The sequence below is a fragment of the Haematobia irritans genome, chromosome 4, assembly GCF_050003625.1.
Source record: "Haematobia irritans isolate KBUSLIRL chromosome 4, ASM5000362v1, whole genome shotgun sequence".
NCBI classification, from domain to species: Eukaryota; Metazoa; Arthropoda; class Insecta; order Diptera; family Muscidae; genus Haematobia; species Haematobia irritans.
This window is the reverse complement of record NC_134400.1, coordinates 153,212,697-153,224,929: the sequence shown is the minus strand read 5'-3', so window position 1 is coordinate 153,224,929 and position 12,233 is coordinate 153,212,697. Positions and strand designations below refer to the sequence as shown.

At 36.6% G+C, this 12,233-nt stretch overlaps 1 protein-coding gene across 9 annotated transcripts in view; it reads left to right on the top strand.

The window, feature by feature from the left end:
- dally (division abnormally delayed protein) overlaps positions 1-12,233 on the top strand; it is a 468,560-nt gene that overhangs the window by 163,973 nt on the left and 292,354 nt on the right. The window lies entirely within an intron of this gene.

Genomic DNA, 12,233 nt, shown 5'->3' with positions numbered 1-12,233 from the left:
CATATATATGGGAGATATATATGTAAATCTGAACCGATTTCAACCAAATTTGGCACGCATAGCTACAATGCTAATTCTACTCCCTGTGCAAAATTTCAAATAAATCGGTGCAAAAAATTGGCCTCTGTTGTCATATGAGTGTAAATCGGGCGAAAGCTATATATGGGAGCTATATCTTAATCTGAACCGATTTCAACCAAATTTGGCACGCATAGCTACAATGCTAATTCTGCTCCCTGTGCAAAATTCCAATTAAATCGGAATAAGAGATTGGCCACTGTGGTCATATGAGTGTAAATCGGGCGAACGATATATATGGGAGCTATATCTAAATCTGAACCGATTTCAACCAAATTTGACACGCATAGCTACAATGCTAATTCTACTCCCTGTGCAAAATTTCAACTAAATCGGAGCAAAAAATTAGCCTCTGTGGTCATATGAGTTTAAATCGGGCGAACGATATATATGGGAGCTATATCTAAATCTGAACCGATTTCAACCAAATTTGGCACGCATAGCAACAATGCTAATTCTACTTCCTGTGCAAAATTTCAACCAAATTGGGGTAAAACTCTGGCTTCTGGGACCGTATTAGTTCATATCGGGCGAAAGATATATATGGGAGCTATATCTAAATCTGAACCGATTTCAATAAAATTTAGCACACTTGACTACACTACTAATTGTACTCCATGTGCAAAATTTCAACCAAATTGAGCCAAAACTCTGGCTTCTAGGACCATATTAGTCAATATCGGGCGAAAGATATATATGGGAGCTATATCTAAATCTGAACCGATTTCAATAAAATTTAGCACACTTGACTACACTACTAATTGTACTCCATGTGCAAAATTTCAACCAAATTGAGCCAAAACTCTGGCTTCTAGGACCATATTAGTCAATATCGGGCGAAAGCTATATATGGGAGCTATATCTAAATCTGAACCGATTTCAATCAAATTTTGCACACTCGACTATACTACCAATTGTACTCCTAGTGCAAAACTTCAACCAAATTCGGCCAAAAATCTGGCTTCTGGGGCCATATAAGTCCATATCGGGCGAAAGATATATATGGGAGCTATATCTAAATCTAAATCGATTTCAACCAAATTTAGCACGCATAGCTACAATGCTCGATTTTGTCAATTTTGACCATTGAAACCTTATTTGTTAACTAGCGTTCTTACTCAAACTTGGCTTACTCTAATATTTTATAGCACTGACAATATGTGCTAAAAATCATCAAAATCGGTTCACAATTAGATATAGATTCCATATATATGTATCGTCCGATTTTGCCAAATCTGGTCGTAAAACCCTTATTTATCAAGAGATCCCACTCAAAGTTGACTAAATGTAATCCTTTATAGCACTAACTGTATGTACAAAATTTTATCGAAATCGGTTCATATGTATCAGCCGATTTTGCCAAATATGGCCATAAAGACCTCATTTTGTAAGCGATCTTACTCAAACTTGGCTTACTCTAATATTTTATAGTACTGACAATATGTGCTAAAAATCATCAAAATCGGTTCAGATTTTGATATAGCTCCCATATATATGTATCGTCCGATTCAAAACTCAATCGTCCGATTCAATACTCAATGTTGGCTAAATGTAATCTTCTATAGCATTAACTGTATGTGCAAAATTTCATCGAAATCGGTTAATATTTAAAAATAGCTCCCATATGACCCTAATAACCTTATTTTTGACAATATAGGCCTCATTTATTAACTGATCGTACTCAAATTTTTCACAAGGTAACCTTCTATGAATCGCTCGATTTTCCTAAATCTGGCCATAATACTCAAATTTATTATATGTAGCTCTTACATAAATATATTTCCCAAGTTTCACAAATTGGGATTTATTGCTCACACTAATTGAACGATTTCCTCTTTTTATTTAATAGTGGACTCAATATTACTGGCATACTAACTCTGTAGGTATTTCTGTTCAGATTGTGATAAAACTCTCATAAGTTTGTACCCCTTAATGTTAATGCGGTTAATCTCCCTAACCTATACCATCGATACCCCACAAACTATGTTTACTAATTCAATAGGGGTGGTATAGGGTATGATATAGTTGGTCCCGCCCGACTTTCTACTTTACTTAGTTGTTGTTTTTTTATTTTTGTTCTTCAAAAACAAGTCGGAACATTAAATTAAATTTTAGAATCAGCTTAGTTTGTTTGTTTGACTTGGCTATATTTGGCACGAATTATGGCCTTAAAACGGTCGACAAAACCATGGCATGTTGCATGAAAGTGACTCTTTGATATTTTGGGCCATTCCCGACGAAGCGCCCCCGTGAGATCATCAACACTTTGACATTTTTTAGTGCCAAAGTGTTGATGATGCCTCAGCCGAATTTAGATCCGGACTTTTCGGTGGCCATTGTTCGGCAGAAATGAAGCGAGGAACCTCCTTTTGAAGCCATTCATGGTTGACGCATACATAGTGTGATTGTACTAAGTCCTCTTGAAATGTCCATTATCTGTGTCCGAAATGTTTCTGCCCACGGCTACAATATCTCTATGCCAATGCCTCAGGCGAATTTAGATCCGGACTTTTCGGTGGCCATTGTTCGGCAGAAATGAAGCGAGGAACCTCCTTTTGTCGAACATATCCCATATATTGTGCACATTATAAGTTAAGTCCGAAGGCATAATCGATACTGCTGCATGTTTATGGAATCGATAACACATTTACCGATTATTTAGTCATAGCCGACAAGTCGTATCGATCCGACACACTGTAAGGTTCTTTACAAACACCGACATTCCGTCCGGAATAACTAATAGTCTGTAAAGCGCATAACGCAGCCCACACCATTGTCTTCGACAGTGTTTTAGTTCTGGTGACCAAGCGATTGTGTAAATTTTCAGCTGACATCTTTGGCAGGTAAACGCAATCATTTTGTTTGTTCATAATCTGCTCAGTTTGGAATGACTTCTCATCGGAGAAAACCAAATTCGGTAACTGGCCACTTTCGTGGCACCTTCTGGGCTCTTTTTCGAGTCTAACTTCCTTTGTGCATCGATGATCTCTTGCACTTTTTTGAACTTGAATGGCTTTAATCCAAGTTCAGTTTTTAAGAGAAAAGTTGCATCACAATGGACTGAATAATCGAAGGGATCCTGATACATCGGGCTGCCACCTAACCTAAGCTAATTTTTCAATATGTATGTGCAGTTCACAGGCAAGTTTTAAAACCTTGCTGCGTGGATTTTTATCAACTCTGACCTTCACTTTTCGAATCATTTGTGGTGTTGTTACCGTTTTTTGGGTCCACTTTTTAGGCGCAATGATACGAGAAACAAACGATTTTGTTCACTCGAACGATAGCCACGTGTGGTTTTCAAGTCACACTATCATGCTTAAATTTCATCACGAATAACTTTATATGTACACCCAGAAAAGGAAATCAGATAAATGATGTCGAAGAAAATAACATGGTTGCGACAAATATGTTACAGGTTCAACGTCCAAAAATACAATTTTGCTCTAGGAGGTGATCATACCTAGAGCAAAATTGTATTTTTTAAACGTTGAACCTGTAACATATTTGTCGCAACCATGTTATTTTCTCCGACATCATTTATCTGATTTCGACAAACATTTTATGTTTGGGGAGAAAACAACATTTTCCAGCAAAAAAATTGTTTTCTCTCCATCTAAAAATAGCATAACAAGAGGTGATCATATTCCTTTTCTGCGTATGCACGCAAAAAAATACTTCTTTCCTACCAAAGGAAGTTTTAGACAAACAAAGTTCGTTTCTCATTTGCTTTTCGCTGTAAGGAAGTGTATTTGGAAGAAAAGTATATACTTTTTGTGATAAACGTTTATTCTTTTCCAGGATGTAAAAGCAATTTCATAAAGACAAACTCAAAAAAAACATTGTTTTCTTGCTAATAGCATTTTCCCTCACATTTTTCTCACATCCACGAGGTTTTTTAGTTCTTAACTTCTTTTCCTGTAATACCAACAATGTAGAAGAAATTATACGATTTCATAAATTTTTAATTTTTTTTTTACCTTTCGCCTGGACGAAGAATCGAACCGCGGGCCATGCACTTTGTAAGCCAACACACTAACCACTGAGCTATGTACCTGTTATGGTCATCAATAGATAAATATCCATATAAGTTATATTTGTTTAGCATAGCTTGCGGCGCCCACGAACCGAATAAACAAAGTTTATTTAACAGAAACAAATATTTAGTTTGGCACCGTGGAGCAGTGGTTGCTACGTCCGACTTGCATGTCAAGGGTCGTGGGTTCGATCCCTGCTTCGACCAAAGTTTTTTTTTGTTTTTTTTTTTCAACATTACATTGTACTATATTAAATTTTGAACTGTAAAATGTGTCTTATTAAAGACCTAAAGTCTGAAAAGAACAGTTTGATATAAACGAAATGGACTGTGTTGTTGTTTCAAAAATAACTTTTTATACCCTCCACCATAGGATGGGGGTATATTAACTTTGTCATTCCGTTTGTAACACATCGAAATATTGCTCTAAGACCCCATAAAGTATATATATTCTGGGTCGTGGTGAAATTCTGAGTCGATCTGAGCATGTCCGTCCGTCCGTCCGTCCGTCTGTTGAAATCACGCTAACTTCCGAACGAAACAAGCTATCGACTTGAAACTTGGCACAAGTAGTTGTTATTGATGTAGGTCGGATGGTATTGCAAATGGGCCATATCGGTCCACTTTTACGTATAGCCCCCATATAAACGGACCCCCAAATTTGGCTTGCGATTGCTCTAAAAGAAGCAAATTTCATCCGATCCGGCTGAAATTTGGTACATGGTGTTAGTATATGGTCTCTAACAACCATGCAAAAATTGGTCCATATCGGTCCACTTTTACGTATAGCCCCCATATAAACGGACCCCCAAATTTGGGTTGCGATTGCTCTAAGAGAAGAAAATTTCATCCGATCCGGCTGAAATTCGGTACATGGTGTTGGTATATGGTATCTAACAACCATGTAAAAATTGGTCCATATCGGTCCATAATTATATACAGCCCCCATATAAACCGATCCCCAGATTTGACCTCCGGAGACTCTTAGAGGAGCAAAATTCATCCGATCCGGTTGAAATTTGGTACGTGGTGTTAGTATATGGTCTCTAATAACCATGCAAAAATTGGTCCTCATCGGTCCATAATTATATATGGCCCCCATATAAACCGATCCCCAGATTTGGCCTCCGGAACCTCTTAAAGGAGCAAAATTCACCCGATCCAGTTGAAATTTGCAACGTGGTGTTAGTATAAGGCCGCTAATAACCATGTCAAAATTGATCCATATCGGTCTATAGTTATATGTAGCCGATCCCCAATCACACAAAAATTGGTCCATATCGGTTCATAATCATGGTTTCCACTCGAGCCAAAAATAATGTACCAAAATTTTTTTTTTATAGAAAATTTTGTCAAAATTTTATATATATAGAAAATTTTTTCAAAATTTTATTTCTATAGATTATGTGTCTGATTTCGGCAAGCATATTATTTTTGGCGAGAAAAGAACATTTTTGCCATAAACATGTTACATGGTCACCATCCAAAAATAACATTTTGCTCTCGAAACATGGTTGAGGTGATCATATTCCTTCTCTGCGTGTATATACGTATTTAATCGGCCTTTTTTAGTTAAACCCTCGGACAGACACATGAGTCTGGCCAGACCTTTTTCGATTCTAATTGTAATTAAAATACATTTATAATATAGCTAGTGACTTGAAACTTCTGGTACCCTCCTAAAATTTTATTACCTATCGATGTGTGAAAAAATCAGGACGGAAAATGCGACAGTAATAATGTAATAATATCAACAAAATAGCATTTTTCCCATATAAATACATTAAAATACATAATGGGTCTGGCCAGGCCCCATGTGTTACGAATGTGACTATCGAAACATGTGTATGACGGAGGGTTAATATATACCACGTATGGACTATGTGGTATATATTTCGGTGTTAGGAAGATTTAAGATACCTTGCCATCGGCTTCAGTAGAAGTTTCTATGGTGGAGGGTACATAAGCTTCGGCCTGGCCGAACTTACGGCCGTTTATACTTGTTTTTATTGAAAAAATAAAATTTTTGTAACAAACGAATTTTTTTGGTAATAAAAGTAAAATTTTCGAAGCAATTCAAAAAACTCTAACAAAAGAAAAACGTTTACGGTACACGTTTTCCAAACGTTTTTTTTTTTCTTTGCTTGTGAATACAATAGATCAAAATGCTTTTCTAAGCTTGTTATCTATAAAAAGAACTGTAAAAGGAATAATAAAATATTTACAGATTTATTAGCTGTTAGACTATTTACAAATGATAGCAACCTGAAGTTATTAGCCACACCCAGAGAATGAATATGATCACCCCAAACATTTTTCAATGGAAAATGTTAGTTTTAGAGGGGAACATGTAGGATGTTTATTGGAAACATTTTCGTGCAAATTATATATCTGATGTCGGCAACCATGTATATGTTTGGCAAGAAAACAAAATTTTTGCGCAAACATGTTACATGTTCCTCGTCCAAAAATAACATTTTGCCATTGAAATATGTTTGGGTTGACGTGCAACCAGTTTATTTTATTAGGTCCTAATACTCAGGCTTTATCTAATTCGACCTCTAGAATCTCACATGTTTATATAATTTATGTGTGTATTGAACTTTGTATATGCTGCACGCATAAATACATAAACACACACACACACCGAAAGATGGGAACACTATGTCACAAAATCCTGCTGTACGACGTCAGACGTCAGTGTCATATCAGTGTCATCAACACATGTCACTGTTAAATGATTTTTCTCGGTCTATGCAAAAATCTGAAACAAACCATCATCCATCCACCCTGACTGGCGGTCTTTTTGCATCCTTACATCCCCTTATGACACAACCAAATACCATCAAAAAGGACGGTAATGAGGGATGGAAACATAGTAGTAGACGACAACCACCATCACAACATCATAACAAAACTGATGCCACAACTTTCCTCCGGAGCAATGGGAAAATGATTTTTACGTGTATTGGACGTATAAGAAAAACGCAAAATCACGAGAGGAGGACAAAGCCTTAATGACATTTTAAATGTATGCTTCGTTTTCCATAGAATCTAGAACACGGGATGGTTGTCACATTTCTGATGCACATCCCCTGCCATCCCTGATATACTGGTCAATGGGAAAAAAAAGTCATTTAAAATTACAAAAATAGTACTTTGTGCAATACTGGCTCTGACTACTCCTTTTTGGGTACCACCACATTCATTCGTAGTTATACTGTGTTGTGGTGGCAAACGATATGACTGACAAGCCTGTTGGTTGACTATGTCAGTTGCCTGCATTCATCTTTTCACTTTCTATGAGGCAAGGCACATGATGCAGTGCATTTAATATTTGATTACCGCAACAAATTCTAGTTCTACAACTATGGTGTGTGGTATGGTATGGTGCTGGTAATGATAGTTCCAGGATTGCTTACATGCAAGACACACCAACCACCCACCATATAAGGAAGTTTAACTCAGTTCAGTCTGCATTCGGACTGAATAGCACACCTTCTGTGGAAGTTGTCTACAAACTCGTCTTAAGTTGTCAACACATTTTTCAACCATAAATGCTGCTGCTGTCACCATAGCACTGAATTCTTAATTCTCATTCTTTTGTATCGGAAGATTTCCTTCAAATGGGAACTGCAACAGACAGAGGCTTTGAAACTATAGAGGGCCTAATGTATTTTTCAGCAAATTGGTTTTTAATTTCAATTAATTTTCGCTTTAATTTTAATTTAATTTATTTTTGAATTGAATTATATTTAACTTAAATAAATGCGGCCATTGTTCCATTTTGTCGTGGAGCCGAAATTTTCCGACTGAACGTAAATCTAAAAAAAATCTTAATTCGTAGTCGAAGGCCCTCTCACAGGCCTATCATTGATTTTCATATACAACTATTATCCCCCACATAGACTTCAGTGGCATGGTATCTTTTAACCATGTTTGGATGTGAAATTCATTGAAAACTGTCTGCAATTGCACATACCTTAAATTCCTTGTGTGAACAACGTCATTGATAAGAGATGTATGGTACTTAGCAGAGTCGAGAATAGCAATTGCACCACTAGCCTTCAAGACGTCACTGGCTAATGGTCTAATTCACTAGATGATTTTTTCAATATTTAATTTTCCTTATGAAGTTTGTCTCCTTTTCATTTTATTCTGGTTATGGAATTTTATAAAATAAAATTAAAACATAGTAGTCTTCTTTTTGAGATTTAATATGGGAGAAAGGAATGTAGGCAAGATCGCATATTTTTAAGATAGGGTGAAGATTGCAGCCAGATAGATGGGACTCGATTAAAAAAAAAAAAAAACTAACGAAAATAGAAAGGTCGAATGTACATGTAGACATGAAACATGGTAATCACGATCATATTCGAGCAGCAAACTATGTTAACTTGATTAACACTTTTTTGATGCAATCATTTTTATACCCTTCACCATAGGATGGGGGGTCATTCCGTTTGTAACACATCGAAATATTGCTCTAAGACCCCATAAAGTATATATATTCTTGGTCGTGGTGAAATTTTGAGTCGATCTGAGCATGTCCGTCCGTCTGTTGAAATCACGCTAACTTCCGAACGAAACAAGCTATCGACTTGAAACTTGGGACAAGTAGTTGTTATTGATGTAGGTCGGATGGTATTGCAAATGGGCCATATCTGTCCACTTTTACGTATAGCCCCCATATAAACGGACCCCCAGATTTGGCTTGCGGATCCTCTAAGAGAAGCCAATTTCATCCAATCCGGCTGAAATTTGGTACATGGTGTTAGCAAATATTGGTCCACATAGTTTCATAATTATATATAGCCCCCATATAAACCGATCCCCAGATTTGACCTCTGGAGCTTCTAAAAGAAGCAAATTTCATCCGTTCCGGCTGAAATTTGGTACATGGTGTTAGTATATGGTCTCTAACAACTATGCAAACATTGGTCCACATCAGTCCATAATTATATATAGCCCCCATATAAACCGATCCCCAGATTTGAGCTCCGGAGCCTCGTGGAAAAGCAAAATTCATCCGATTCGGTCGAAATTTGGTACGTGGTGTTTGTATGTTGTCTCTAACAACCATGCAGGAATTGGTCCATATCGGTCCATAATTATATATAGCCCCCATATAAACCGATGTCCAGATTTGATTTGCGGAGCGTTTAAGAGAAGCAAATTTCATCCGATCCGGCTGAAATTTAGTACGTGGTGTTAATATATGATCTATAATAACCATGCAGGAATTGGTCCATATAATTATATATAGCCCCCATATTCGTTACTGACCTATAGGGTCCCTTCTGGCCCAATTGTAATATAGAATTATATTTAATTAAATTGTTATATTTTGTAATGTCCCGGCTGCTATTAGCCGTGTAAATAAATAAATAAATAAAAAAATAAAAATAAAATATAAACCGATGCCCAGATTTGATTTGCGGAGCGTTTAAGAGAAGCAAATTTCATCCGATCCGGTTGAAATTTGGTATGTGGTGTTAGTGTGTGGTCTCTAACAACCATGCAGGAATTGGTTCATATCGGTCCATAATTATGAAGCCCCCATATAAACCGATCCCCAGATTTGACCACCGGTACCATTTGGAGAAGCAAAATTCATCCGATCTGGTTGAAATTTGGAACGTGGTGTTAGTATATGATATGTTATTTAACAACCATGCCAAAATTGGTCCATATCGATCCATAAACATATATAGCCCCCACGCAAACCGATCCCCAGATTTGGTTTTGGAGCCTCTTGGAGGAGCAAATTTCATTCCAGTCAGTTGAAATTTGGTACATTGTGCTAGTATATGGCCGTTAACAACCATGCCTAACTAGGTTCATATCGGTCTATAGTTATATATAGCCCTCAGATAAATCGATACCCAATCACACAAAAATTGGCCCATATCAAGTTCATACACACAGAGTACAGATTGGTTGTGATAATCGAATTTATTGCCAACCTCCTTTTGGCAGTTACAACAACTATCTGCTGGCAGTTGTGATACCCGACAAATTCGGTCGACTCAATCGAATTATGGGAATTCCAACTAATACTATATATGGAGTTGGTTGTATTAGACAATGAAATTGGTCGTTGTTCCTTTCATCATTTGGTTGTATCACCCAACTTTACTAGCACCTTAACCGAATTGAAAATTATTTTTTCCCTCAAAATATTTTATTTTATTTATATTTTAAATGATAGAAACGTACACAAAATCACATTATACCTAAATTAAATACATCGATAACCATTTAAAAAAAATTTCACCTTTGAAAGTATAGCCGCTAGCATGAATTACAGAATTGACAGGTAATGGGAGTTAAATCTTTGGGACTCTTAGTACGTTAGTAAATGGAGACCGACCTGAGCATATAGTGGTATACCGTAAAAATGGGCCAACATTGCCAGTCTAAAAACACTACGAATTAATTCAGAATATTAGTGTGGAGTTTTAAAACATAAATAAAGATCTACTCGCCACGGTCAATTGCTTTGCGGTTTCATAGATAAAAGGCAGACTTGGAGATGAATTTTTCCAATAGAGCCGCATTAAAGTCGTTACATGATTTAAACTTTTGCTATTTAAGACAATAAAATTGTTCTTTATGCCTTGAGTATCCTGAAGCCTGCGTGAGTTGTTCGTAAAAATATTTGACTGCCAGTCCACCCAGGAGTCAAATAAACTTAGAAGCGGCTGAAAGCTTTTCCGTTTTCAGTGGTTTTTATTTTAAATGAAAAAAAACACGTTTTCCTTCAACATGGAATAATTGGTACTAACCTTATTGACATTTAAAAGTATTTCCAAAGATATTCGGTTGTGAATATCAATTGAAAGTGCTGAATACTAAATGACAGTTATTTAGGGTTTATAAAATTGGTTGTGCGTATCGATTTCGATTAAATTTTTCAAAAGAGAGACATTTAGTTCAGGTAACTATTTGACTTGTATTACAAACAAAAATCTATAATAATAAGCGCCAAATGGTAGAAGGAACTATATTATAGTTGTAAATAGAGTAAATAAATTGACACAACTGTGATTTCATTGTAAGTACAGAATTTTCGTTACAACAATCGATTTTCAACCAATATCTTCTCTGTGTGTAATTGTATATAGATAGCCCCCATATTTCAATTCTGGCTCTCTAAGTACCGTGCAAAGGTCCATATCGGTTCGCAATTATTTGTGGACTTACCTATACATACCTTTTTTGTGTGTAATATGTATCTCGACTAACTTACAATTTAGAAGACGATGTTAAGAAGTTTTAAGATACCTTACCATCGGCACGTATTACCACAAACCAAGTAATTCGATTTTGGATGAGAATCTGTAGTAGAAGTTTCTATGCAATCCATGGTGGAAGGAGCCACCGTTTTGCAATGGTTAGCATGCCCGCCTTACATACACAAGGTCGTTGGTTCCATTCCTGCTTCGACCGAACACCAAAAAGTTTTTCAGCGATGGATTATCCCACCTCAGTAATGCTGGTGACATTTCTGAGGGTTTCAAAGCTTCTCTAAGTGGTTTCACTGCAATGTGGAACGCCGTTCGGACTCGGCTATAAAAAGGAGGTCCCTTGTCATTGAACTTAACATGGAATCGGGCAGCACTCAGTGATAAGAGACTGAATAGTCTAAGTGAGCCTGATACATCGGGCTGCCACCTAACCTAACCTAACCTATGGTGGAGGGTACATAAGATTCGGCCTGGCCGAACTTACGGACGTATATACTTGTTTTAATTGAATTTACTTCAATAAAAAAAGGAGGTCCCTTGTCATTGAGTTTAACATGGAATCGGGCAGCACTCAGTGATAAGAGACTGAATAGTCTAAGTGAGCCTGATACATCGAGCTGCCACCTAACCTATGGTGGAGGGTACATAACATTCGGCCTGGCCGAACTTACGGACGTATATACTTGTTTTAATTGAATTTACTTCAATCACGAAAATGCTGGTATCAATTATAGAATAAATTGGAAATTAAAAATATTCTTTACTAAAAACTTAAATGACTTCTTCGGCACTTTCATTTAATCATTTAATGGATTCAATTAAAATTTTTATTGATTTTAGTCGCAAAAATCGTTTCGTTTTTTAAAAGA